The sequence below is a fragment of the Callospermophilus lateralis genome, chromosome 1 (assembly GCF_048772815.1).
Source record: "Callospermophilus lateralis isolate mCalLat2 chromosome 1, mCalLat2.hap1, whole genome shotgun sequence".
Classification (NCBI taxonomy): domain Eukaryota; kingdom Metazoa; phylum Chordata; class Mammalia; order Rodentia; family Sciuridae; genus Callospermophilus; species Callospermophilus lateralis.
In genome coordinates, this window is record NC_135305.1 from 214,615,208 (window position 1) to 214,642,319 (window position 27,112).

The window sequence follows — 27,112 nt, forward strand, 5'->3', positions numbered from 1 at the left end:
GATAGTATTTTCCTCATCTTTGTAGATCAGAACTGAGATGGTGAAATCAACCAACTGAAGAAGTGGAACCTCCACTTGCCTGCCTCCCAGGGCAGGGGCTCAGCTCTTCCTAGGGGTCTTCTTTCTCAGCCTGGATCCAGATCCACCCACAGGAGAGATGGGGAACTGTGGGATGACCCTGGGCAGGGCAGGACAGGAGAGAGGGGACTGCTCTGAGCCACCAGGAGTGGGGCCAGGCAGGCTGAGTGGGGGAGGAGCTGACCACGGAGAGCCGGGATCCTCGCTCAGGAAACTCGCAAAGAATGCGGTTGGCAGCAGGCCAGTGGGCCAGGACCACAAAGAGGCCTTTGTTTTAGGAAGTGTCCAGGGAGTGGATGGACAGAACAGTAGAGGTGGGGGCAGCACCCCTTGGGGTGGGACTGGGGAGAGCACACACTGCCCCCTCCTGTCTGCCTCCCCATGCCTCAGCCCAGCAACAGCAGGTTCCCACTCAGGGTCCTGACTCCAGGGAAGACCCCTGGGACCAGGCTGTCCCACTTCTCAGCTCCCCCCCTCACTCAGCTGGTAGGAGGGGATCTGCCCTAAATCTACCCTTCTGAACCCTAGAATATCCTAGGAACCCTGGGGGGAATCAGGGATAGGGGTGGTAAAGGGGCTCTCTGACCTCCAGGATGGACTTTCAGAAGATGGCAGAGTTGTCCCCTCCCTAGTTGTCCCTGCTTTCCTCTAGGGAAGGAAAGAAGAGGTTGTAACAGTCCCTCCCCCTCCCTGCTCTGCACTTGCAGAGTTTCTCTGGCCTCTTCTTGGCATCTGGAAAAGTTTGGGAAACTCAAAAAAATTTTTTCTCTCTTTTTCTTTTTTTTTTTTGGAGAGTTTTTCTATTGCTCCCTAGACCTGCCAAGAGGAAGAAGGAAGAGGGGGGCGGTCTGGGGAGTGGGGGACAGAGTGAAGTCAGAAGAGGAAAAGAGCACTTGGGGAAGGAGCGGAGGAACACTCAGCATGCCCCATAGCCCACTGAGCTCCATCCAGGTTTTCTGGAATTAACAGAAAGACCCCCCCCAAATGCCCTCAGGCCCACCCAGCACACCAGATTCACCTGGGTCCTACCCTGCACCATGCTCAGAACCGTCCCTGGCCACCCCCTACCAGACACAAGTGTGCTGCCACCAGGGAACACCTGGGCTGTTGAAGAAAAAGACAGGACATCTTAAGGATGAGTGGCACCAAGGACATGCCATATACAACTCAAAATTCATCCCAAGACAGAGCACGTGCCTGACACAGGACTGTTTCTCTGAGAGGATCAATACTGTCTTGGTTAAGTGAGGTGATCCTTTGCCCTGATGGCCCCAGTAGTCAGGTTGAGGGCAAGATGACGCCTTGAATGACCCCCATGAGTCATGGTGGCACTGCCCAGCAGCCCCAATGTGATCACCAGGCCATCCCAGGTGGTCCACCTGTGTTCCTGGCCCTTGTGTTCCCTAGGACAGCTCCCATCTAATCTGTGCCCTGGTCCAGGTAGCCAGCAGTGTGCCTTGGTCTCCCAAGGATGGCCCCACTCCTGGGGACAGAGTGTACATGTGGAGTAAGGGACAACTGAGGCTGGGGGACACTCTGGAGGATTAGTAGCACTGGGTACTAGTTGGAAGAGCAGAATCACAGGTCCTACTTATGGGGCAGTCCCAGGGTTCCCTCGAGGGACTCTGGTGAAAGGTTCCTGACTGGGATTGCAAGAGGAGGAAGAGAGATGGGAAAGATGGAGTGCTGCAGAGAGACACAAGGGCAGCCAGCTTCTCTGCTCACTGTTAACCTGGGCACCACCTGGATGCCAGTGGACATTTGGTCTCCAATCCTACAGGCAGAGCAGAGAGCAAAGGAAAGACAGAAAGGAAGTAGTGGCACAGGATGGGCAGCTGGTGGGAGGGAGGTTTGCAGAGGAAGAGGAAAACTCCACCAGCACAGAACGGGGAGCCCAGAGGGCAGGCACAGTGGGAGGGGGCACTGCAGAAGCTCCTTTGCCTTCCAGCCGCCGCTGGCTGCTCCCAGGAGCCACCCCGCCCCCTCCAGGCACCTGCTAAGGCGGCAGTGGCGGGTTGTGTTTCTTTAACCCCTGGGGCCTGTTGACACAGATTAGTATCGCTGGTCAGGGGTCAATAGGGAAGGCTCTTGAGGTCGAGACCTGAACAACTGGAGTTGTAATGAGCCACGTGGGGAAGAGGCCCAGGGAGAGGAGAGGGCCGAGGAGGGAGGAGGAGGGTTGGGCTGCTCTGAGGAAGGGCCTCTCCAGCACTTGCCTGGGCAGTTCTTGCCTCCCTGAACCTGCTGTGCTTGGGGCTTAGGAAAAATTGGACTCACTGGCCACTGCTGTGGAGATGCAGATGTCCCTGAATGGCTAGAGCTGGCACCCCAGGGAAGAATCTGGTAGAAAGAAAAGACATGAACAATGGCCAGAGGCTCTGACCTACGTCCACCCTTTGGGGCCAGACAGAGGGCACTGGTGGGCCTCAAGACACCTCTGCTCCTCCCTGGGTCTACAGTGGGGTGGCACTGCACCCACCTGTGGCACGTGTCCACCTTAGGCTACCTGGCAGAGCCTGAGCTGAGTGACTCACTTGAGTCATTTGGACCATAAGGGGGGCTGGTGCAGGGCCTAGACAGTGTCCCAAGCTCCTGGTGGGACAATTGAAGTCTTTGCCTTCATCAACAATAGGATCCACAGCACAGCACCTAGGTGGTGAGGCAGCTGTTCCTGTGCCTCCTAGAGGCATGCAGGGTGCTTCAGCAACACATACCCTCCCAGTGATCCGCCAACATCATCAGTGCCACCACACTCCTCCCAAGAGCCCTGGAGGCTACTCAGGGGGCTGCTCCAGGCCTAAGGCCACCTCCAAGGGGCTGGTCTTGATAGGAGGAGAGGATTGCCCCTCTGGCCGCAGGCTGCTTAGCCACTCCCACAGAGGGAGTGGCTAAGTGGGGGAGAGAGGAAAGCCAGGCCACATGTCCCTTGGGACTAAAGCCTCCCCACTGTCTGGAACAGCAAGGCATCTGTTGTAAAGAGGACTGAGCTCCCTCAGAGTCACTGGCACTCCCCAAGTCCTGTCCTATTTACCTCCTTTAATTGCTCCATGTGGCTGGGCACCATGGCCCATGCTTGTAATCCCAGTGATCTGGGAGGCTGAGACAGGAGGATCACAAGTCCAAGGCCAGCAGTGTAGTATGCTGGAAGTCCGTGAATGCTGAAATACATGGCCTCAGCAGGGACCCAACCACGAGTGACCTGGTGCCTGCCTAAAAAGACAGTGCCTCTTGGCAGAGAAGAGGATGGAGAGCAGCTGCCTCTTTGCAGGCAGTTACAAATCCCCAAAAGATAGCAATTCCCCTCCCAGGTGCACACCTCCAGAGAAGAAGAATTCATGTCTACTTAGATACTTGTACACAAATGCTCACAACTGCCAAAAAGTTGTGACCATCCCAAATGTCCGTCAATGAATGAACAGATCATCAAAATGTGGCATATCGCACACATGGAATATTATTCAGCCTTAAAAAAGAACAAAGCAGGCTGGGCGTGGTGGTGCACACCTGTAATCCCAGTGGCTCGGGAGGCTGAGGCAGGAAGAATGCAAGTCCAAAACCAGCCTCAGTAAAAGCAAAGTGCTAAGCAACTCAGTGAGACCCTGTCTCTAAATAAAATTCAAAATAGGGCTGGGGATGTGCTCAGTGGTCAAGTGCCCTGAGTTCACTCCCTAGAACCAAAAAAAAAAAAAAAAAGAAGAAGCATTGATACCAACTACAAGATGGATAAACCTTGAAAATGTTATGCTCCATGAAAGAAACTACTCACAAAGACCATATATTATATGATCCTGTTTATGACACAGAAAGCAGATTAGTGGTTACTAGGAGCTGGGAGAAATGGGCCTAACTACTAGTAGGTATGGGATTTCTCTCTGGAGTGATGAAAGTGTTCTGGTATTAGTGGTGATGGTTGCACAACATTGTGAATGTACTAAATGCTGCTGAATTGTACACTTTAAAGTATAGATGTCAGCTGGGTACAGTGGTGGATGCCCGTATTCCTAGAGACTCTGAAGGCTAAGGTTAGGAGCACTGCAAGTTCAAGGCAAGCCTGGGCAACTTAGCAAGACCCTGTCTCAAGGTAAATATAAAGCCAGGAATGATGGCACATATTGTAATCCCAGCGCCTCGAAAGGCTGAGGCAAGAGGATTACAAGTTCAAAGCTAGCCTCAGTAACTTAGTGAGACCCAGTATCAAAATTAAAAAGGATTGGGGATGTGTGTCAGTGGTTAAGTGCCCCTGGGTCCAATCCCTGGTACCTAAATAAATAATTTGAAGAAATAAAAAGGTGTAGTTATGTAGCTCCTACAGAGCGGCCCTGGGTTCAATCTCGAATACTAGAGAAAAAAAAAATACAAATGTGCTTCAATTCACAATGGATTTATCTGCTGATAAACCCACTTTAAATTGAAAATATTATTAAGCTGAAGACATGTTTAATACACCTAATCCATTGAACACTGGAGCTCAGCCTCGCTTACCTTAAATGTTCTCAGAACACTTCCATTAGCCTATAGTTGGGCAAAATCATCTAACATCAAGCTTATTTCATAGCAGTATCCTATAATTCACTGGATTCTGAAAGTGAGAAACAATGGCTGAATGGGTGTATTTTCCCACCATCATAAGGTCAAAAACTCCTAAATCGAACCATTCTAAGTCTGGGCCCATTGGTAGTGAGTTTTATTATGTGAATTATAGCTCAATAAAATACAAATCTGGAAGAGAGTAGAAGCTGAATTCAGAAAATGACAGTGGGTGGGTGAAGAGTTGGGAGGCCTGGGGCTGCCACAGGGCCTGTGCTCAGCTGGCTGGGAGGCTCTGGATGAGGTGGTGATGTTCCCAACAAGGCCTGGAGCAAAGACAAGAGGGAGCAAGGGGCTTGGGAGGTCTCTCGTGAGGGCGGAGCACCAGTATGAGGGTGGAGCTGGAAAGAAGAGTCTGGGGCCTACGGGAGATCCAAATCTGAGATGAGCTGGGATGTCCAGTGGAGAGGGGCAAAGGTGCACAGTGGGCCAGGCACTGCTGCTGCTGGCAGGTGGCCTTGAGCAAGATGCTCCACCTGCCCAGCTGCATGTGTGGCACTGTGTTTCCACAGCCCCTAGCTCACCACCATCCTGGGCTTCGCAAAGCTGGGGTTCAGAGGTGCTGACAAACAGTGTTACCCAAGGCAGGGAGAGCACCGGCTGTGTGGGATGTGGGGAGCAGCAGAGTGTGGCCAAGCCCAGGGAAACCAGCCCTTCACAGCACAGAGCAAACAAGAGAACCAGGAAAGGGGCATAGGAAGAAAGAGGCAGGGATGAGGGACGGTACAGCCACTATGGGGCAGAAAGGGCCCCAGGCCCTGGACCAGCCCTCCCCACGGGCAATGCAGACAGAAGGCCAGGTAGGAGGGAGCAGGCTCCAGACCCAAGGCTCACAGGGCTGCCTGGGAAGCCGTGCACTCTCTCACCACAGCCTCTGTACCAGGCTTCCACCCTCCTTGTCCTCAGCAATAACCCTGCCCACGGCTCTGGGCCCTGGAGCTCAACACATGGCACCACTCAATGGTTTCTGGCACCAGAGAGGAATTTATTTCCTGGATAAAGCAGCCAAAATCGTTCTGCACCTTTGTTCCGCGAGCACGGTGCAGTCAGAGCCGACATTTTCTAATGGGGCCAGAGAAGAGAAACTCAAAATGGATTCAGGGAGGGTGAGGCTGAGGAGCAGTTCAAAGGCAGAGCACTCTGTGGTCTCGAAAGCTAATGGCGGAAAACGGATGTGGCTGGGCTTATAAAATCAAATAGCCCAGGGTTTCTAGTGAGTGAGCTGTAAATCAAGCCCAGGACAGGTAAACCACCTGAAGCTTTAAAAGGGGACCCCCATCTAAGGCAATAAGTTCTACTCTGTGGGGAGGGGGTACTGGGGAATGAACCCAGTGGTGCTCTACCACTGGGCTACATCCCCAGCCCTTTTTAACTTTGAGATACAGTCTCACTAGGTTACTAAGGCTGGTCTCAAACTTATGATCCTCCTGACTTGGCCTCCCAAATGCTGGAATTACAGGTGTGCGCCACCACACCCAGCAATAAGTCCTTTTTAAGCAAGGAGTCACCTTGCGGAGTAGGCTGACTCCAAGGAGAAACTTGCTCCCAATTCATGGTGGAAGACTGATGTCTATCCCAAGCATCTAAGTGCTGACAGTCAGTCAGGGCTAGGCAGGAGAAACAGCCTCCTTCAAACTAAACCTCAGGGCCTTGAGAGTCCTGGATGACTGGATTTCAAGACATTCCTGGGGGGCAGCCCCACTGCTCCATTCCAGCACTCACGAACAGCCTGCCCAGAGCTGCCTAGGAGGGCAGTAGCTGCCCTTCTGATGTTCTTCATGGCCCTTGATGGGCCCAGGCCTTGGGCCCTTTCCTGATCAGGGTCTGTGATTTAGACCAAAACAATGTCCCAGGAAGGAAGCGAGCTGTCCCAGTGCCCCCAGAAACCATCTCTTTGCTCTCTTCACCCTCCCTTCCCCTTCTCTCAGCTCCTTACATTCACATGCATGGAGACATGCACAGACACAAAAAGACGCTCACGTGCACCGGGATCCGTGTAGAATCACCGCCTTGCAGCCTATTTACAGACATTTTACCAAACAAAACATCAACTCCCAATGTTTGACAGGAAGCCCCTCCTCTCTTGTCAGACACGATCCCTCCTAAAGGGGGTCCCCAGCGAAGAGCAGCAAAAGCCCCAGGAAGGGGAAAAGGAAGAAAAGGAGTGTGTGTGAGGCAAGAGAAGGTAAAATTATAAGGTTGGAGCTGTCAAGGCAAAAAAGGGGGGAAAACGCAAAGCGACTCCACTATTAGGGACTCGGTGTGAAATGCAGCATTCACAACAGCTGAAAATCTCAGCGCTTTGTCTGCAGGAAACATGAGACATAGTGGCCCAAAGGCTGGGAGGGCAGCAGAAGCCCCCACATGTGGCAAGCAAGCAGTGAATACACCCCAAAATAGAGGCCAGTATGCCCACACCCATCTCACCCAGCTCACAGGCTACTCCCCACTGTGCCCCCCTGTCCCCCCACCCTGTCCTCTCCCCCAGGCACTGTGGAGGGGGCTCAAAGAAATGTAGGAAGCGGGCAGTAGGGCCCATGGGGTGCTCCTTTGGTCAATGGGACTGGATGTTGGGCAATGTCCTATCCATTAAACAGCACCCCAACTCTTGCCTACCAGGGTTCAGGGACCACCTGCCCAGCTCTGTTCCTTAGAGTAGAAGCCGGGCCAGATGTGTGTCGGGGAAGCTGGGGCATGGCCAGTGTCCTTGCAAGACAGGAGCTGGAGGGTGCCAGCCCTTCTCATTCCTGCATACCCTCCTTCCAGAGGAGGCTCAAGCTGATGGAGGAGGTCCAGCCCCTACTCCGAGATGCTTCTGGGGGCCATAAGGAGATCCTGGGGAGGGAAAGGGCAAACTCCTCAATTTTGGGTCCAGCTCTTACCACTGGAGGAGAAAGGAGCCTGTCAGGAAAAGGAAGGGGAAGGTACAGAAGTGACAAAGGGCTGTGATCCTCAAATGCCTGCCACTAGGTCAACACTGTGGGGTTGTCAATCTGGGGTAGCTGCCAGTCTTCTCTTCTACTTCCTGGCCACAGACTGCCAAGTGCCCTGGGCCTGGGTCTCCAGGCACAGCACCAGGAAGGCCTCAGGACGCTGACCTGATTCCTCCTGGCCATCATTTCCTCTGCACAGCAAGGGTTTCCACACCTTCAGAGCCCCAACGCTGGGGCTTGGTGTTTGGTGTTCGGTGTTCTGTGCTTTGGGGGGCCATCTGTGTGGGGCAGGTCGTCAGCAACATTCCTGGTCTTTCCTGCTAGATGCCAGTAGCTTACTCACCCCCAGTAGTGACAACCAAGTTTCCAGACATGGCCAGACATCCCTGGGGGAAAAATGGCCATCACTGAGGACCCCTGTGCTACAGGACAGCCTCACATTCTCCTCGGAGACCCAGCCTAGGCACACATTAGGTACTTGCGTTTGTCCATACAAATCAGTGGCAGTGATGGCTAAGCAGACCCCTCAAAAGAAAGCTACTGACCCCCACTAATAAGCACCACCTCAGAGTGGAATGCCAGGTGTCCTCCACTCCATGCCTATGAAGGTCACCCAGAGGTGGAGGCAGCCTTCAGCATGGGGTGGGGGAGGTAAGGATGCCAGGCCCTGTGTGGCTCAGAGGTCCGAGGCTTCCTGGAGGCTGGCCCTATTCACTGCCCTTGGTCCTACAGTCTCCCAGATCTCCCCAGCCAGACCAGCCCCTCGCCTCAGGTCCCCTGCTGTCCCCGTGCCATATCCAACCAAACATGGGGCTTTTAATAGCAGCTTCCTGTGGGGCTAACTCCCCCCACCCCTTGCCTCTCACTCAGTCCTGTTCCTGACGGTGGAGACAGAGCGCCCTGTAATTACAGCAATTGTAATCTCTTTTACTAACAGGTAGATTAATAGCAAGGCAGGTTCACAAAGAGCCCCAGAAAGAAACTGCTCAGCTGCTGAGCAGGCGGGAAGGGCCTGACACTTCTCGGTAAGCACACCCGCCTGCTGATGCGGAAGCTGGACCCATGGGGGCACCAGGTAGGGAGTTGAGCACAGGAGGGACACATCAGCTGTGACCCTACTCAATAGGTGATGGAGGCAAGTCACTACACCCTCCCTGGGTTTCCAAGTTCTCACAACGACAAGATTTGAGCCTCAAGACCTGAGACACTTCGTCTTACATCCTCGGGCGTAATGCATGCTGACATTTACACACATGCCCCAACCCACCCTTGTATACAGACACCCAGCTCCTGACACCAGGCACAGCACCAGGAAGGCCTCAGGACACACATGCAGACACCCACAGGCTATCGTGTGCTGAATGCCCACAGAGGAGAGGACAGACCAAGCTCCAAAAGCACAGGAGTCCTGCCTACCACGGCCTGGCCAGAGGTCCTCAAGGCTGGATGTCCTGGCACTGCCATGCTGCAGAGGAGGGGCAAGCTGGGAAAAGGGGAGCCTGCTGCCGTTCCCTGTCCTCCACAAGCTGCACCTCACAGCTTCCTGCCAGGCCTCAGGGATCTTGGGACAGTTCTCACCACTGGATCCTGAGGACAGCCAAGTTGTGGGCAAGATGGAACACTACATGGAAAGGGTGGGGAGAGGGTTGGGCTGCAGCTCAGGGGCAGAGCTCTTACCTAGCATAAGTGAGGCCCTGGGTTTCATCCCCAGCACTGCAAAAACAACAGGATACCAGGATTCAGAGACAAAGAGTGCCAGAAGCAATAGATACTTCAACTTCCTTGAGCCAAACAGGATGTAGAAAGTGACTGAGGCCTAGTTTGGAAGTGAAGGAATACGTGTCTGTGCACAAAGATGGGAGTGCAGTGGCAGTAGGACCAGAGCCCAATAGAAGCATGCTCACTCACACTGAGGGACCCAGGCCAGGACACAAGGTGGTCGTTTCCTGCGTGCTGGGATGGAATTAGAGGTGTCTGTGAGTGAAAACAAAGTCCACAGCCCCGAGGCAGGGCTCCTTCCTGAGCCTCCCCTCCAGTCCTGGAGGACAGGGGCTGCAGCAGGCAGGCTGGGGTCCTGGTGCAGACTGCAGGTTGGCATCAGGGCTCAGGGATCGGCAGCAGCTGCTTCTGTAGGAGTTCTGGGGGCACATGCTGGTAGCCACTGTGAGCTTGTACCTCAGCAGTGGCACTGGAAGTCTGCTGCCATTAAGATGCCATGGCCAACACCCGCTCATTGCCTGGCAGCATCAAGAGCCGCTCCTGCAGGCCCTGGGCTAGATGCTGGCATGGAATTGCCATGCCAGGGACCCTCAAGGGGCCATCTCCTTCAGGCACTGTCAAAAAGGAGCGGCTGCAGAGTCCTGGGAGGGAGCACCTCAGACTTACATAAAAACATGGCTGGAAGGTGTGAGAGTGTGGGCTGATGTCCAGGGTTAGCTCTCTCAGTGGGTGACGGCACGCGTCCACCAGGGTATGTGTGAGTCGATGCAAAAATGAACGTGGAAATGTGACGTTCACCTAGAGAAGGGTGGGAGGACTGACTCAGGAACATGCATCCTAAGGCGACATGCACGAAGAGGTATGGGTGATGGCATCTGCCTGGGGTTCTGAGTAACGTGGACAGGGTGCAGCCTGGGATATAATGAGATGGGCCCTCAAGTACTATCTGTAGGCATCAAATTTCCAGATATCAATGCACAACATATATTAGGAGTCTTCAAAAGAGTCCACACCTTCTGCCTTCTAATTCATCTGCTAGGAAGCCCCCTCTAAAGTTAATAATGAAGAGTTACAAAGCAAGGTCCACCAGGACATCCACCTGAGCAGAATTTACAACAGGGATAAAGCTGACCCAGCTCACAGCCCTTGATAGGGCTGGGGGCTGTGGTGCACCTCTGTAATCCCAGCAACCGACACGGAGGCTGAGGTAAAGGACTGGAAATTCAAAGCCAGCCTCAGCAACCAGCAAGACCCTGTTTCAAAAAAAAAAAAAAAAAAAAAAAAGGGCTGGGGATCTGGCTCAGTGATTAAGCACCCCTGAGTTCAATCCCTGGTACCAAAAAAAATAAAGAAGCCTTGATGGAGGCGGGGGTACATCAACTCTAGCAAAATGAAATCTCATGCTGGCATTGTAAAAACACTATTTTAAAATCTGTTATTATGTATTTGCTATACCAGGGATTGAACCCAGGGATGTCTACCACTGAGCTACCTTCCAGCACTCCCCACTCTTTTTGAGACAGGGTCTCCCCAAGTTGCCCAAGCTGGTCTAGAATTTTTGATCCTTCTGCCTCAGCCTCTAGAATCACTGGGATTATAGGTGACGCCACCAAGCCCAGAAAGCACATTTGAGCACCTATTACATTTGTATTAAAAGAAAATTTCTCATTCCCAAAATAAAAAGTGGATGGAAATCTCTTTTTTTTAAAAGAGAGAGAGAGAATTTTAATATTTATTTTTAGTTTTTGGTGGACACAACATCTTTATTTGTATGTGGTGCTGAGGATCGAACCCAGTGCTGCGCGCATGCCAGGCAAGCGCAGTATCACTTAAGCCACATCCCAAGCCCAAAAGTCTCTTTTTATTATTAGTGGCATTGCTTCTGCTTCTCAACATTTTGAAAATGTTAGGAAGCAGAAGCAATGCCACTAATAAAAAAGATACTAAGCCATTAAAAATTAATTTTCTGAAAAATACTGACATGGTAGAATACACATTGTGTTAAAAATTTTAAAGCTGGATCCAAAGTCTATACCATGAACACCAATAAAAAATAAAATATGGTGGGGCTGGGGCTGGGGCTCAGCAGTAGAGCGCTCACCTAGCATGTATGAGCCACTGAGTTCAATCCTCAGCACCACATAAAAATAAATAAATAAAATAAAGGTTATTGTGTCCAACTACAACTAAAAAAAAAAAATTTAAATAAATAAATTAATTAAATATGGGCTGAGGCTATGGCTCAGTGGCAGGAGCACTTGCCTAGCATGTGTGAGGCACTCACTGGGTGGTTCGATCCCTAGCACCACATTAAAAAAAAAAAAAAAAAGGCATTCTGTTCATTCTGTCCATCTACAACTACAAAAAAAATACGTATAATGGGTATAGAAAAGTGCGAAAAGGCTAGTAGTAGGCTACTGAAATGGTAAAATTTTGATAATTTTTATTTTCCTCTCTACACTATTGTTTTTTGTTTGTTTCGCACTGGGGATTGAACCTGGGGTACTCAACCACTAAGCCACATCCCCAGCTCTTTTTATTTATTTTGAGACAGGGTCTTGCTAAGTTACTTACAGCCTCGCCAGGTTATTGAGGATGGTTTTGAACTTGCGATCCTTCTGCCTCAGGCTTCCAAGCTGCTGGGATTACAGGTATGTGCCACTGCGCCCCAGCCTAAATTTGTTTTTGTTTGTTTGTTTGTTTGTTTATTTGCTTGCTTTTTTGGTACTAGGGGCTGAACCCAGGGGTACTCTACCACTGAGCCACTTCCTCAGCCTTTTAATTTTCTTTTAATTTGAGGTACGGTTGCCCAGCTGGCCTGGAACTTGACACCCTCCTGCCTCCACTTTCCAAACTGCTGAGATTACAGGAGTGTTGTGACCACACCTGAGCACTTATTTTGTATTTTTATGATCCTCAGCCCTTTTATTTATTTACTTACTTAATGTTGAGGTGTTTTTAAAAAATCTTTATTATATTTATTTATTTTTTTTTATGTGGTACTGAGAATCGAACCTAGTACCTCACACATGCTAGGCAAGTGCTCTACTACTGAGCCACAACCCTAGACCCCTTTTTATTTTTTGAAACAGGTCTCACTAAGTTGCTTTAGTGTCTTGCTAAATTGCTAAAGCTGGCCTCAAATTTGCTATCCTCCTGCCTCAGCCTCTTGAGTCACTGGGATTATAAGTATGTACCACCATGCCCCAGCCCCCTGCACTTTTTAAAACAGTGAATAGACAGAGAGGTATGAATGTGGTGCTCTACAAATCAGAACACAGTGAGACAAATGCAAAACCTTGGCGAGTTTGAGTTCTCTAAGCCTCCTGTCCTTTTTTTCATGCTAAAATGGACTCCAGCTCAAAGGACAAGAAGCAGCATGGAGGGAGACAGTCTCAAATTACTGTTACACTCAGTGCACCCGCCACACAACCAAGATTGGGTGCCCAAGGCTCCCTGATGCTCCTCTGCTGAATGGGGGGTACTTCACAGGAGAAGGCAGGCTTCTAAACGGCCAGAGGAAAGAGACTTAAGACCAGGTGCAAGGGGAGGAAGCTGGCAACCTGGCTGGAGTCTAAGGCAGAGACAGAAGAGCTGGGAATTCATTCGAAAACTACTGGAAATGGCTCTGGAGTCTGAACAAATATAGGGGCAGCACCAGCAGCAGAACTGACTTTGGGGTCAGCTTAGAGAATTGACTGTGCATGTGCTAGTGTATGAAGAAAAAATCCCCCTTCCACAGGAAGAGGCAAGAAGAGCGACCACAAGTCCATATGCAGGAGGGGCCTGGAGACTAGGGCTTCTTTGGAGAGGGAAGAGAGGCAGAAGGAGCCTCAGAACAAAAGGTGAGTGATCCCCATGACTCAGGGTCACTCCTTGCCAATCTGCGCTGCATGGCATCCGCCAGGCTAGTGTAGTGTGCAGGGGCATCTGACCTGGAAGAGAACTCACCCATCATCAGTAAGAGAACTTACCCATCATCCCTGAAAGAGGACTACATAGCAGGCACAACCAAGGAGACAGAAGGCACGCCTGGGTGTGGGTAGAACGAGCTGAGCTGGGGCTTACTTACTTGAGTGGGCAAGTAACAGGGTTACCCTCTGCAACAGGGTGCTAGGGGTGGAGGAAAGGCCAAGAAGAGGGAAGAGGACTACTCTTCCCCCACTTTCCTGATACCTCATTGAAAGGGAAAAATACATATTTTTTGAGAAACCAAGTCCCTTTCAACCAATAAACCCTAGCATTCACTTGTATGCTGTGCTTCTTCCAGTGTTCCAGAAGCTTCTGTCACTCAGATGTCAGGACTCCCCCTTGGTGATATCTGCTCACAGAGTACACTTGCTGCTCCCCATAGCCGACCCTTGCTCCATCAGCCCCTTTCTGGTTTTTACACCACTGCAGGCCTTTGCTCCAAATCTCAAGGATGAACCATCAGCTGCTCCCTAGCTGAAGGTTAATTCAATACTCAGAATGGGTTTATGGATCTGTATAAAACTATATGTGGGCAAGAGACAGGTGTAAAAACAGATAAAACACAGCCCCCACTCCAAAATTCCAGCTTAGCAAGAGAATCCTACACAATTATGTGCAAAGTGACACAGGGGAGAAAAGTAACCCAGCCCGCAGCTTACAGAGAACTGGGGCCCGCCCAGCAGACTGCTCAAGCCTGTGGCCGACTCTCCAGAGGTGCCTGTCTTGTGACAAGACCCAAAAAGGCAGGACCTGCCACAGTGGGAGGGTGTGTGTGGGAGAGTGCCTCTGCCCACTGTCCACAGACAAGGAGGCTTACCAGGGCATCCCTGTAGCCAGAGTGCTTTGTCAGAGAGGAACACAATTCAAGAGGCCTTGCCAAGCCAGGCTGGCATCTGAGTAATTATATTAATGAATCTCTGAGTTACAAAATCTAATATTAGATGGTGGCTTTGGTACCATCATCCTCAGTTACCGTCCCACGTGGCCAGGAACACTCCTGGGCAGCAGCATGGCTTGAACAGATCGTGTGCGCACGCACAGCAAATGTGTGTGTTGTTTAATTTAAAAGAAATGCATGTATTTGAAACTGTGCCCAGAGATCTGTGTGCTGGGCCCACTTTATAAACCATGATACCATAAATAAGTGAGAGAAATCTGGCCCGTCCTCAGGGCAGGGGCCTCTCCCTTGGCCCTCTCTCTCGGGCTGGCAATATCCTGAGAATTGTTGTTCTGTGGAGCTACGGCTTTTGTGCTAGAAGCAAGCGCCGCTCCCCAGTTTCCTTTGCCCAGCAGGCAGGGCCCTGCATGCAGACCCTTTTGCCCTGCCTCCCCATCCCTGCCTCAGCTGTCTCCAGCCCACAGCCAAGCTCAAGAGGCAGGCTTGACACACACAAAGAATAGGTAGCCTGGGGTCTAGCTGGTCCCCACCTCTGGCCAGACCGCTGCACCACCATCATCCTGGCCATTATCTGTGGGTCCCAAGTGAGGCCAGCAAAAACGATGACCCAGTTGGCCACACTTTGCATGAGGTCAGGGACAGAGGGTGCCAAGTCAACTGTAGCCAGGTAGACAACTAAACTGACACTACACGCAGGTGAAGGAGAAAGTGCTGTGGCTTGTGATGAGACTTCACATATGCCAGGCAAACGGACTCTTCTATTTGATTGATATCACATAGCTTAGAGCCCAAATTCCTGTAAACCCCACTTGCCAGGAGAGGCTTTTGCTCCCCTATGTTGCCAACTTGTCTATTTCATTTAAGAAGTCTTTTGGAGAACTCTTGTCAAGCCCTGGTTGCTGGGGTTAGGAAACCGGCCTTTATGGATACGGTTCTCACCCTGGGGCTGGTACAGTCCTGGGAACTTGTGAGCCCAGAGGCTGTCGCAGCCTGTTTGGGTCTTTGTAGGAAGAGATGACCTGGAAGGCAGGGAAAGCAGTAGCTTTTGCATTTTGAAAGCTCTCTGGCAGGCAGTAAGAGATAGCTATTGAATAGTTTCCTCTTCTTTTTTTGTCATACTGGGAATCAAACCCAGGACCTAACTCATTGTAGGGAAACCCTGTACCATTGGGCTACACTCACAGACCTTTATATTTCTTATTTTGAGGCAGGGTCTTGCCAAATTGCTGAGATTGGCCTTGAACTCGTGGTCTTCCTGCCTCAGCCTCATGAGTCGTAGGGATTACAGGCGTGCACTAAAGCCCCCAGTATTTTTTAAACAACAGGCACAGGGTCTAGAGCAGTGGTTTCTTGCAGTGGTTTCATGCTCAGAAGTCTCACCTGCAAAAAGCTTCTGAGCTTTGTGAGGGGTAAGACTCTTGCAGAAGCTTCAGATTTCCTAGTACGATCTCCCAACCCCAGACCCCTACACAACCAATCAAAGAATAGAAAACAAGGCTGTAAGAAGTTCATAGAGGCAGCTGGGCAGCCCATTTGGCCAGCAGTGGCAAGGAACATCCTAAGGAACACACACAGCAAGGTCTGCCAACCCTCCCCCCAAGGCAGGGTTTCTAGGCCTCCACACTAGATGATTCTTTGTTCCTGAGGTATTGTCAGTGCACTGGACTCTTCCCACTGGTAACAAATACTGTCAAATGTTTCCTGAAAGGCAAAATCACCCTGGTTGATTCAAGGATAACCAATCGTCCTGGTTTTCTGGGACTTAGCAGTTTCTTGGGACAGCACAAGGGACTTGGTACTAAAACTGAAAACCTCTTGATAAAACTGGGTCTAGTTGGTCATCCATATTTACTCCAAATTAACTTCAATACCCCACCTGCCAACAAAGAGACTCTCCTCCTATGCTCAGGAATATGAGAACCAGCTCTTCACCACCCATATAGGAAACTCTCTCTCATATACCTAAAATACTGTGGCCCACCTCACACTATCCTGTCTCCTCTTCCTTCCCAGGCGCCAACTCCCTCTGCCATTATTGCCACGAGGCTCTCTGAGACCTTTGCCAAATTGCTTGCATATTTCTTCTGTTACTAAGGCTGAAACTGGCCTAAAACCTCTGGTTGGAGAAACAACCACACCCTAAGGAGGACATGACCAGGGCATAGAGCTTGGGTCTGTCCACATTCAACTCCTCTTCAACAAGTGACCCCAGAACTATGGAGAGGCCACCTGGGACAGAAAAAGACAGGGGAGACCATTTAGCTCTCCTCTTCTCCCTGATGCAAGGTCAAGGCTGGCATGACCTGCTACACACAGGGAAGGGGACCCTAGACTCTATAGGTTCAGATGAGAGGAAATGGAGTCGACTGCCCTGTCACTGCGTGGCCTGTCTCACTGCCCCCAGGACTCCACCCCAGCCTGGTCAGCCCTCGGCTCAGCACCACCCCCTACCCAAGTATTCTACCATTTGCCTCCTCCCTCTAAAGGCCTCTCTTCACTTGATCCCCTGGGGAGCGTTCCTGTTACTAAGGAAACAATGATGTCATGTGGCCGGGTGGGGCTGCAGGTTCCTCCTACCACCCCCTAACTAGGTACCATGCCCACTGACGTCACTGCTTAGAAATTTATAGCCCAGCAAGGGTATTTATAAGGTGGCTCTGGTGTGACCACATATTCAGTGTGGGGCTGGTGGTTATTTATAGCCAGAGGATATACACTTATTACACCCCCTGTCTGTATTCTGGGCCACCTGTTATATAACTGCCATTATGCAATAACGCCCATTATATAATAATTATGCGCTAATGGGGATATAATCTGCAGGCATAATAAGGACACACTCCCTAAGGGCTGCACTAGGCCAGCCTCCTGCAAACCGCCTCGGGGATCTCCTGATCTCTTCACCCTGCTCCGCCCAGCCCAGGAGAGTCACCAGGTGTCACCCTACTCCAGGATCTCTCTCTAGCCAGCAGCCTTCCCTAGACCAACAGACCCAGTGGCAAAGCCCTCTCTGGACTCATTCTCCAGGTCTTCTCTGGCTTCTTATCTCCCCAGCTCTACGCCTGTCTGGAGAGGATGCTTTCTCAGGCTGAGCTGGTATGCACACTCGCTCATGCGCTCAAGCTCCCCCCACAGCTCCCCCCACCCCCCGCCATGTCTTTAATTTTGAAACAAAGATATGATGGAATAAATTCTGGAAGTGACTGGTGTTTTACGTGCCCCCCACCATTCTAGGACAGGAAGCCTGCCAGACGCCAGGACAGCTGGAGGAGGGTCTGCACCACACATGGATGTACTCTAATCCTACAGGAAGGACCTGGGAAGCTGACCCCAGAGGCAAGGCGCATGGACCAAGTCAGGTAGCCAAATGTACCTCTTCTCAGCAACCTTCCCACTGGCCTCGGACCCCTAGCAGGCACTGAGGTGCCCAGAAGAATGAGGCTGCAGCCCTGATTTCTATGGTGGTCAGGCTACACTGCCCCAAGGATCCCCAGGGCAGGATCCTGGCCACTTAGACACCAACACACACTCTGCTATTCCCCCTTCTTCCAGGAAGGACAACCTGAACTGTCACCTCAGGGGAAAAGAAGATAGGGACAATGGCTCTGTACCTAGGATGACAGGAACCAAGTATAAAGGCAGGGGGCAGGAAAAATTAAGACCACCAAGACATTCTACAGAGCCAACTCAATTAACCCAAACATACTGTCTGCTCCTAAAATAGATCTCTATATTTAAAAGTTACTTGATATATGAATTGATGAAAAAAATTAGAAAAGCCTACATGAATCTGTAAAGTGAGGTCCTCAAAAGCATGGGGCCATGATCTGGGGAGGAGGTCTTGCCTCTTAAACTTCCCAACTGTTTAAAGTTTCACAGTGTGTTTTACTACTGTAATTTTAAAAACTCAAATACATTGTTTAAAAAGGATACTGCTGAGTGGGTGCCATAATTCCAGTGACTTGGGAGGCTGAGGCAGGAAGATCACAAGTTCGAGGCCAACATGGGCAACTTAGTGAGACCCTGTCTCAAAATAAAAAATAGTAACAATTTTAAAAGGGCTGGGGCTGTAACTTGGTGGTAGAGTGCCCCTGGGTTCAATCCCCAGTACTGCAAATACATAAATTAAAAAAGAATTAAAGAATTAAAAAGAAAGACTGCATGGGGCTGGGGTTGTAGCTCAATAATAGAGTGCTCACCTAGCACGTGGGGGCCCTGGGTTCGATCCTCAGCACCACATAAAGATAAATAAATAAAATAAGGGTGTTGTGTCCAACTACAACTAGAGAATGAATACTTGGGAAAAAGAAAAAAAGAAGACTGCTGGGCTGGGTTGAGGCTCAGTGGCAGAGCACTTGCCTAGCATGTGTGAGGCACGGGGTTCAATCCTCAGCACCACGTAAAAATAAATAAAATAAACATCCATCAACAAGTAAAAAAAAGAAGAAGACTGCTAAGACCCTGCTATGACCTTTCTGGTCTCTGCATCCCATGCTAAAGGAAAAATTTCTACTGTTCTTTGGCGTCTGGGATGGGCTCATCACAGGAGCCTGGTCAGCCCAGAGGCAGACCGCCTGTTCCAGGCCCCGTAACAGCAGCACATAGAGACCAGAGTGCAAGAGCAGTGTTCAGCAGGGGCATAGGAAGGAGGTAGGCTCATTATCCCATGGGGGAAATGGAACGCAGGCTGCATCCTGAGCCCCCAGACTACTTCAGCCCAGGGTCCTACTGTTCAGATGGGGAGAAATGGCAAAGGACACACAGGGGAACAGCCAGGTCTCAGAGGTTTAGTCGCCATGCAAAACAAAAAGGTATATGAAGCCCTAAAATGGAAGAAAGGCAAGGAGTAATAAATCCAACAAGCTGTCTGTCTGGATCCCTGTTTCTTCCAGGCCAGAGGTCATCAGCTGGGGGTGATTCTGTCCCCAGGGGACACTAGGAAATGGGTGGGGCTATTTTGGATCATTAAGCCTTGGGGAGGGAGGTAAACTTGGGATCTAGTGGGTCAAGGCCAGAGGTCCTGCTAAGCCACCTGAGATGCTCAGGAGGATTCTTCAGGACAAAGGAGTCCAGTCCAGGCATTCACGTGTCATGGTCGGAACCATGGATGTCCACATTCATTTTTATGTCAAACTGTAATTCCAAACAGACTCCCAGGAAAAAGAGGTGACAGAGCAAGGATCAGGGTCTCCAAATCCCACAGAGTAGCCTGGGCTAGGCCTGCATTTCCTGCACAGTCCACCTGCACTGTGGCCTCTCCCAGAGCCCCAGGGAGGGATGATAAGAAGCTGAGCTAAGAAAAAACAAATAAATAAAAACTAAAAGAAGCTGAGCTGGCCACAGCAGGGTGGCAGTATCCAGACCCTGTCTAGTTAGTGTGTCACCTCTCCAGGGCAGAGTAGGGAGCTGGGGCAGCCATTGGGAGGCAGAAAGGCCAATGTTCAGGACAAGGCCAGGTGCCTGCTCTCTCTCTCTACCCCATGTGCTCACAGGCTGGGAGAGTCCTCAAGTGGAGCCCCAAGCTGGGCTCTAGCCCCTCCTCTAGAGAGTGATGGAGACCACAGGGATAGAACTCGCCACCACCGGGATCCATAAGACTTTCTTCTCTGAGATTCTGCCAAGGCCAGTAATCTCAGAGAAGTTCAAGGAGCTGTGAGTCCCTCAGGCCAAGTGTTAACTGACCTGAAACCTGGGGTCTGAGCCATTCCGCGAGAAACTCATTGGGTGACCTAAGTCCCTTGACATCTCCGTACTTTGGTTCCCTCCTCTGTATGGTGGATAAAATAATACTTGCCCTGCCTACATCACTCAACCACTGTGAGGAGGAAATTGGCTCCCAGCAGGCTGAAAAGGCTCAGTCAGCTGACAAAAACAAGCTAATTCATTGCTGTCTTGCAAGTGTCTGTACACTCTACCTGCACAGGTCAAGGTTCAAGGCAGAAAGGTCATCTTCCAGAAAGCCTCACTGGTCTCTGAGTCTGGTGTGCTGGTTCCTCCCTATGTACAGAGACCTCTACATGTGTCACCTGAATGCACACACACTCAGTCAGGAGTACAAGTATAAAACTAGAATATGCCCAAAATTTGGGGAGATAATACATGGCTAAGGCACTGGGTCTTCAATGGAAAAATGGAATTAAAGCAAGGAACAGTCACCTTCCTCTGTCAATTAGATACAAAAAGTTCTTGGGAACCTGGACAGACAGACAACCCTTAAGTGATTGGGTGACCCCCAATAACAGCAATGGAGGCCCTGACCCTAGGGTGGCAGTGGTGCACCATGTCAAAACTGAGACATCAAAAATGTGTTGAAAACCCAGAATACCTGCTACTAATAGGCCATGGCAGCTCTTGGGGGGACAGAGAAACTGGTCACAAAGGTCACCGCCAAAATAATTTTTTAATCCCCAAAGGACCAGAAAATCAGGTATAAGTATCTATATAGACAAAGTAAAGAATGCAGGCACCCAGGGGTGTAAAACTCAGGCCATCCAATCCCCCCCCACCCCAGCCCCTCTGCCTTCTGGGACCCTGTTCTAACGCCAACAACCCTTCGGCTCAAACACGCTTAAAATGGCGACGGCGGCCTGCAGGGCCGGGCGTTTGTCATGCTGTTTTCCATGGTGCCCTTAGTGCCAAAAAAAACCTATCATCAGAAATGCCATCAGCTATATTTATCTATCTCTCAGCCCCCCAGCCTCCTCTTCCCGTCTGCCAACCAGGCCCTGCGGAGCCCCCCCCTCACCCAGTGGGCACACGTCCCTGTTGCTGATGCCCGTGACCACCTGCCCAAGTCTCTATCTCCACCACTCTCTCTTCCTGAGTCCCGAGTATCAGGCCTCAGTGTATGTGAGCCAGCCAGCAACACCCTGGTGTGCCACTGTGCGTCAGAGACACCCAAGTGTGCTCCAGGTATACATTCTATAGGTACTGGTCGGGGTGACTTTGGTCTCAAACCTTGGGCAAAGGTGGCCTTCCATCTCCTCCCAGCCTGGACTCCCTGCACGCTGGGGCCATGGCAGTGCTGCTCTGCCTGAGTCCTACATGCGTGGGGCCCCTGGGCCTTTGGGCACCATTCCTGGGAAGATACCTGGCCACCAGGTAGACCTCTCATCCCCTCCTCTTTACTCCCTGACGCAGAGCAGGAAGCCCCAGCCTATATTCTGAGGCACCTAAAATATTTTAAAACTGTGTATGCTAGAAGGAAATCCCTGCCCCTCCAACCAAGAGGGTAGGGGTGGAGTTGGGGATGAAAAACAGAAAATGGCAGTCAAGATTCACGACCCACAGCAGTGACGGGTCTTATGCAGATACCAGGGACAGTCTGGGAGAGCTGTGTGGTGTCGGTACTTCAGACCCTTCTCCACCTAGCAGCAGGCTCCAACCCAAGCCTTCCCACCCTCAGGCCCAGCTTGGAAGAATTGCCAGATCCATGTCTATAGGGAGAATCAACAACTATATCCTAAACCCTACCCCTCCTGCTGTGCTGCAGAGGCACCCCTGCCGCCCAGACCCCACCCAGCCCGCTCCCCAGAAGGCCATCGCTGCCTCGAGCCCCCAACTCAGAAAGGAGTTCCAGGGAGCCAACTCCTCTGAGAATGAAGCAACCCAAATAAAAATCTTAAAACCCAGAAGCTCTTTCTCTCCTGCCCCCCTCCCCCTCCGCTGGCAAATGAAAACAAACAAGAAATCAAAGAGGCCTTTTGTGTGAGCACCGGGCTGACACGGCTGGGGCCTTTGAAAGACTTGTGAATCGGACACTGAAGGATGAAATAACTGAAGCGTGGCAGCTCCTGAGACGGGGGCTGGACAGGGCAAAGAGAAGGGGTGGGGAGGCAGCCACCTTCTCTGGGCAAAGGGGGGACCCTGCCACTCCCTCTCTGCCCAGCTGCCGCAGGACTTAAGAACAGGGAGAGAATGTGGTTCTGGCCTTGCTGTCCCTTCTTGATCTGCTCTGGACCTGGACCCTGGGTCTCTGCAGCACTGGAGAGTGGGCACGGAGGGCCCTGCTTCCTGTTTCACAACCAGTGAAGGCTGAACTGCTCCCAAGGAACCCTAACGGCCTTGCCTCCCTCCCCTCCAGCATGGGTGGCTGCAGGTTCAGGCCAACACCATGGAGCTCTCGAGAGATCATCAGCAGGCCTTCATCCAGAGGCTGACGGACACACGAAGGATTTTCTCATTCTTAGAGATCTCAGAGCCCCTAGGTAACACCTTGCTCACAGTACGCTAAGTATGCATTTCATGGATAAAGGAAATTCTTCCCTCCTTTAGCAGTGCCTCGGGAAGTTCTTCTGCATGTCTGGACCCCAGCCCTCCTGCTGTAGAGTGGCCTGTTTCCTCTGGGCTGGGATGGAACACAGCTGGTCACCATGCCTGTAATTACGGGCTTGGCCATCCAGCCTACTCTGGCTTGTTCACAGTCCACACTCTGTGGCTCAAGCTCAGAAAAGGATGATTGATTGTTTTTTTTTTTTTTTTTTTTTTTTTTGGTACTGGGGATTGAACCCAGCAGGGCTTTACCACTAAACTACATCCCCAGCCCTTTTCATCTTTTTATTTTGAGACAAGGTCTAAGTAGCTTAAGACCTTGCTAAGTGCTGAGGTTGGCCTCCAACTTCTGATCCCCCTGCCTCAGCCTCCAGAGTTGCTGGAATGACAGTGTGAGCACCCAGGTAGGGTGATTCTTTTTTTTCCCCTTGTGCTATTGCCTCCAAAACAGCCAGCAGATCAAGCTCTCCACCCATGTGCTTAGGAGGCTCAGGCACTGACTGGTTGGGCGGACATCACTAGGAACAAAGGGGACAAGGCAGGTGGTCAAAGGAGTCTGAAAAATAAGCTCAAACCCAAGGACAGGGAGCAGGCAGGGTCATGGCTGACCCCAAGAGAGGCTGGCCTGAGCCTTGTCCTCCTTCCACACCATCCGGAGCCAGGCATTCTAAGTCTCATTAACAGACAGACGGTCCACAGCAAAGGCGGCCTTGGCTGGCTTTGTAGGCAGGCAACCTCCGTGATCGCAGACCCTGCACTTGGCTGGATGCTCTGTCTGCTGTGAAGATGCAATTCCAAACAGTTTTGAAAAAGGAGCACTGCATTTTCATATTACTCTGGGCCTGGCATATTACGTAGCTGGAAGGCCCTAAAAATGGAGCTACCATGTTTAGCTGAGATCTGATCATGTTTGGAGTTTCTGACTTCAATTTGACCACTCCAGCTTAAGGAGACAAACCAGGGCCTTCAGGGGATGGTGACCAAACATGGCATGGGCAGTGGGAACTATATCCAACACAGGAGGCAGGGGGGCCAGGGACACTGGCCTGGAGAGAAGACAGTTTCCTAGGGGAAGGCGTGGAAGGGAGATGGGAGAGCTACCTTCAGTCAAAAAGCTGGTGTTACAGTAAAACTGGCTTTCACCTGGGGTGTTCCCTAAGACACAAACAAGATCAACAAGTGAAGGTGACAGGGAAGACCCTGAACTCAAAGCAGCTGCTATTCCTGCTTGCCTGCTAGGTGCCAGGATCTGTATCTATGGGCTGGTTTAATCCTGAAGCCATTCTTTGAACTAGATCAACAAGAGAATTTTACAACCACCAAAGCTAACCTTTGAGCGACAGAGATGCTGTTTACAGGATGTTCTAAGGGGGACCCTACATGGGGTTAAAGGATGATCCACAGATTTTGCTAATTTCACTGATCCTAGGCCCTGCAGTCTTTGCCAACCCTGGCACCAGATGGCGCTGCCTCAAAGAGAGACCAGCAGCACTTTGGGGCCTTGAAAAAGGAGGTGATGGGTATCAGTGGACCCTGAGAATGCACCTGCACTCCTGTGGCCCCTCCTGCACACTCACACCAGGGCTGCCAGAGAGGCTGAGAGTCCACCAAAGGCTTGTGGGGCATTCTGGTACTGTCTTAGCAGGGTGGACACTGCCAAACAATACCCTCTACCACTAGGGAAGGACATAGATGAGAAGCCCCCCGCTGGACCTGAAAACTAGTGCTCACTACTAATCCCCAAGCCCTAGAGCAGAGAGCTAACACCAAGAGAGTGAACCCACACTTGAAAAAGGTCACTTAGCAAATTCACAGATGCTAACCCATTTCCCGTGACAGGTAAAGTCAAGCCCAGTGGTCCCAGGACCTGGAAGCCCGGATGAAGGCAGAATTTCCTTTCAGAGCCACACACTGAACCACCCAGGGCAGCACAGCCTGCAGAGACCAGACAGGGAAACTCTACAGGACAAATGACGTAGTCCCTTCAACTACAAAACTGCCAGAAAAGAAAACAAGACCAAGGAGGATCAAGACCACAAGGACATAATTCAGACAAACTATAAACAAAAACTAGAAGATAAGTAGGGGAATGGGAACATTAACCAAGTATCTGATGAGATGAAGGAAATTTGATTTTTCACAGGTGTGATAGTGGCATTTAGTTCCGTTTTTCCAGAGCCCTTATCTTTAGATATGTGCAAAGAAATGTTTGTAGATGGAAAGACTAGGATGCTGGACTCTCTTCTAGATGGCCCAGTGCTGGCAGGCAGTGGGGGTTGGATGAGTTGAGACTGGCCCTGACTTGGTGACTGTTGGCACTAGTGATGAGTGTCAGGGGGGTTCCCTCAAAGTGTGAAAGCCTCCATCATGAAGGAGCTTGGATAAAGAAAAAAGCCACCACCAGAATACCTGGATTTTATGGGCCTCCCCTATGGGCCCACTGGAGGGAGCTGACCGGAGTAGGTGGACAGTTCCATTTGGTCAAGCATTTTACTGGATTTTTGTTTGTTTCCTAGGACTGAGGCCTAGGAGAGCCAAAGAAGCTCTGGAGGTAGTCTAGCTTCACTTCCGGGTCCGCTTGGCCGCCCTTCCTCACACAAGGTCTCCACTGCCTGCTTTCCTTGCTGGGCCTCCTGCTCTGGAACACCTCTTCTGGATGGAAGGACATCATCAGGAAATAGACATCCTCCTACCATGGCAAGGCTCTCTGATCCTACCCTGCCTCAACAGATTTTGCTAATTTCACTGATTGAGTTCCTAGACCCTGCGGTTTTTGCCAATCCCTTATAAAATACAGAGACACAGGTCAACTCCTCTCTCAATCAGGAAGGCTGGCTTACAAAGCCTTCAGATGCTGTGTTCTGGGAGTGGGGCTCTCCATGCCACACACACACATACTTTACTCCCTCCCAACCTACCACCTCCTCATATATATATGTTGTAGATGGAAACAATATCTTTATTTTATTTATTTATTTTTATGTGGTGCTGAGGATTGAACCCAGTGCCTCACACTTGCTAGGCAAGGCTCTACCACTGAGCCACAACCCCAGCCCCCCAACCTATCACCTCTTGAAGCTTCTTCCAGGGCATAACAAGGGCCCATGAGGGCTATGGGTGATGACGGCACCTGAGAGCAATGCCACATCCCGACACTTAACGCCAGGTCAAGTTGACGGTCATCAACCCGACACCACTAGCTCAGCCCAGATTCGGCTCCCAGATCAGTTGGGTTTTTTTTTTTTGTTTGTTTGTTTGTTTGTGTGTGTGGTGCTGGGGATTGAACCCAGGGCCTTGTGCATGTGAGGCAAGCATTCTACCAACTGAGCTATATCCCCAGTCCCCAGAACCAGTTTTAAAGGAAGAAAAAAACACTTATTTCACAGTCCAAAGCAACTCTTATCTGGAAGCAAGTCTCATTTGCACCTCAGTCACTCCAGACCTTGACCTCAGTCTACAATACTGGGAAGAAGAAAGAAGGGGACAGCTGTACAGAGTATATCTGGTGGGCATGGGCTTAGAGAAGGTGGTACCAGGGAATCAACACCGTCAGGTGGCTCAGCCAGGGAGAAGACATTTTTTAGCAAGCCCAGGTAGCTCAGGGAGGAAGCCTACCTGCTCCGTGCCATCTCAAGACTACCAACTGGACTCCAAGGGGGAGTGAGCCCCAGCAGTACCAACTCAAACTTTCTTCACAAAGGTATACTCAATTCCAGCAATTCCTCCAAGAAAAACCCTATTCACTGAGATTCTCTGAAGTCTGTGGACTGAATTAGAGAAAGTAAATCCTTAGTTCTCTATTTGGCATTTGCTGAGGAGACTCAGCCCCAGCCCAGACATAGGTGGCCTTGGCTACACCCAACGGAATAGGAATTCACTCATATTCCTGGACAAATGATCTCACTGGTGGGGGTGGGGGTTACTTCCCCTGACACCTGCCTGGTCAGTCCAGAGCCAGGAGGCTGGCCAGGAAATGGTCTCCTTCACACACACACTTCATCCTACCCTCAGCCCCATGCTGGTAGCAGTCAAGATCTGGGCCTACAATGAAAGAGGTCAAGGAAACAACTCTGCTACAAGGGTATAGACACAGGGGAGAGGAGAAGAAGTGGAGTGTTGATTTTCCTTGCAGATGCCCCTGGGATCCAAGTTGTAAAACTGGAAGGTGTAGAGTCTTCTTGAGGAAGAGCTATCTGATGGACACACTAGCAAGCTCCAGGTTCCAAGCAGCCGCTGCTGGCTGCCCCTCATCTCCTCTAACATCACCAGGCACACACCCTCCCAACTGTGGCTTGCTATGCTGACAGAGAATGAGAGACACCCTCCCCATTTAGTCTCTTTTCCAAAAAGAAAAAAAGATGAAAGAAGAAAAAAATCCAAGCTGAAGAGAGGAAAGAACTGGCAATTGGCCCTTCAGTATAAGGGGTCCTAATGGTCACACAGTGCCAGGTGCAGGCCCAGAAAGATCCACAGAAGCAGGCAGGGTTCAGGGTGGCATCCACAGCCTCCAGCCAGCCTACCAAAGCCACCTCTCAGAACAAGAGAGAATGAGTAAGAAGAGAGACCTCAAATGCCATCTTTTCCTACCCAGAGTTCTCCAACACACTCTCAGCGCTCATTCTCGGCAGGAGAGATTATGTTCCAAAAGCAACCC

At 50.8% G+C, this 27,112-nt stretch overlaps 1 protein-coding gene across 3 annotated transcripts in view; it reads right to left on the bottom strand.

Annotated features, from left to right (window-relative positions):
* The window catches only part of Nfix (nuclear factor I X), a 98,568-nt gene that overhangs the window by 41,102 nt on the left and 30,354 nt on the right, over positions 1-27,112 (bottom strand). The gene's annotated exons all lie outside the window — the stretch shown is intronic.